This window comes from Populus nigra, chromosome 2 (genome assembly GCF_951802175.1).
Source record: "Populus nigra chromosome 2, ddPopNigr1.1, whole genome shotgun sequence".
In the NCBI taxonomy this organism is placed as follows: domain Eukaryota; kingdom Viridiplantae; phylum Streptophyta; class Magnoliopsida; order Malpighiales; family Salicaceae; genus Populus; species Populus nigra.
Window position 1 is genome coordinate 6,277,568 of NC_084853.1, and position 2,500 is coordinate 6,280,067.

A 2,500-nucleotide genomic window follows, 5' to 3' on the forward strand; every position below is an offset into this window, starting at 1 on the left:
GGCACGGCGGGCAGTGTTGGAATCGGCAGCGCCGACGAAATCGGCAAAGTCGGCAGAATCGGCAGCGCAGATTTTTCGACGAACACGGGCTGGACGGTGGACTGTCCAGGCCAGGCAGGAAAATTCGTCGAGGGGACACGCTGACGAAACAGCGCTGGTTCAGACACGGTGGGCGCAGTGTTGGAATCGGCAGCGCCGAGAAAATCGGCAAAGTCGGCAGAATCGGCAGCAGGTGCTGGCGATGAGTCAGGACGGACTGGATAGTCCAAGGCTCGATGAGAAAGACCGCTGGTTTAGACACTGGGGCAGTGGCAGCCCGCGGGGCAGTGTCGGCAGATTCGGCAGCAGTGTCTGCCGATTCGGCAGCGTTGGCTTGTTGGCGCGGGGGGCCGATTCGAGTGGGGACTTGGGCAGCGGGCAGTGAAAGCAAGAGTTTCCCCGATGCTGCCGGGAAAAACGCTCCCCGGGATGGCCGGGTGAGATGACCCGGCGGCCCGCGACGGGTCATTCAATTCCATGCCCCGTCAACATAACTCCCGATGTACTGTTTGCTTTTTCGGAAGAAGAGATCCATCCCCCCATCCTCGGCCAGCCAAAAACGCTCCAATTAATGGCCGGGTGAGATGACCCGGAGGCCCGCGACGCGTCATTCAAATCACTGCCCTATCGGCTACAACTGCTGATGGGTGGGATTAGAGGCCTGCCATGGTGGTGAGGGGCGGCGAGGACCGTGAAAGCTAGAGTTTTTCAGAGGCTGCCGGGAAAAAGGCCCCTCGGGTGGCGGGGTGCGAGGACCAGGCGCGTCATTCAATTCTCTTCCCTATCAACTTGGCTCCCGTTGGCGGGATTGGAGGCCTACTGTTTGTTACAGGGCTAAAATCGTCAGGGGAAGAGCTGACGAAACAATGCTGGTTTGGATGCAGGGGGTAGTGTTGGAATCGGCAGCGCGGACAAAATCGGCAAAGTCGACAAAAAAGACTGTTGGTCTGGACATCGGGGCAGCGGCAGCCATGCCGACAGGGGGGGAAATCGGCAGCACAGATTTGTGCAGCTGCAGGTTCGTCGGGGAAATCGGCAGCGCAGATTTTTCGATGAACATGGGCTGGAAGATGGACTGTCCAGGCCAGGCAGGGAAATTCGTCAAGGGGACACGCTGACGAAACAGCGCTGGTTCAGGCACGGCGGGCAGTGTTGGAATCGGCAGCGCCGACGAAATCGGCAAAGTCGGCAGAATCGGCAGCGGGTGCTGGCGATGAGTCTGGACGATTTATAGTCCAGGGCTTGATGGAAAAGACTGTTGGTCCAGACAATGGGGCAGTGGCAGCGCGGATTTGTGCAGCTGCAGGTTCGTCGGGGAAAATCGGCAGCGCAGATTTTTCGACGAACAGGGGCTGGGCGCTGGACTGGCCGGGCCAGGCAGGAAAATTCGTCAGGGGGGCACGCTGACGAAAACAGGGGCTGCGGAGTGGAAAATCGGCAGCGCAGATTTTTCGACGAACAGGGGCTGGACCGGCCGGGCCAGGCAGGAAAATTCATCAGGGGGGCACGCTGACGAAAAGAGGGGCTGCCGCGTGGAAAATCGGCAGCGCAGATTTTTCGACGAACAGGGGCTGGACGCTGGACTGGGCCAGGCAGGAAAATTCGTCAGGGGGCACGCTGACGAAAAGAGGGGCTGCCGCGTGGAAAATCGGCAGCGCAGATTTTTCGACGAACATTCGTCAGGGGGGCACGCTGACGAAAAGAGGGGCTGCCGCGTGGAAAATCGGCAGCGCAGATTTTTCGACGAACATTCGTCAGGGGGGCACGCTGAGGAAAACAGGGGCTGCCGCGTGGAAAATCGGCAGCGCAGATTTTTCGACGAACAGGGGCTGGATGCTGGACCGGCCGGGCCAGGCAGGAAAATTCGTCAGGGGGGCACGCTGACGAAAAGAGGGGCTGCCGCGTGGAAAATCGGCAGCGCAGATTTTTCGACGAACAGGGGCTGGACTGGCCGGGCCAGGCAGGAAAATTCGTCAGGGGGGCACGCTGACGAAAAGAGGGGCTGCCGCGTGGAAAATCGGCAGCGCAGATTTTTCGACGAACAGGGGCTGGACGCTGGACTGGGCCAGGCAGGAAAATTCGTCAGGGGGGCACGCTGACGAAAACAGGGGCTGCCGCGTGGAATGGCAGCCTACACGCAGATGCGAATTCGGCAGCGCACGATGGCTTGAGCAGGTCATGGGTTCGACTTGGCGCGATCTGAAACCTGGACGAGGGACTGTCGACGCTGGACGAGCCAGCGCGGTGGCCTGTCGTGCCCCGTTCAGGGGGGGCCTGCCGCGGAGACAGCCCTCGCGGGCTCGACAGCGCAGGCCAGCGTCCCCGACGTCGCTGGCCGCGGCAGGCGAGCTGCCGGGGTTCCCGCATTCCTACAAGAAAACGTCGTGCTTTCCACATGAAACCAATCCAGTAAAATCAGCCATATTTTTATGAGGCTGCCCACTGAATTTGGGGTCATTCC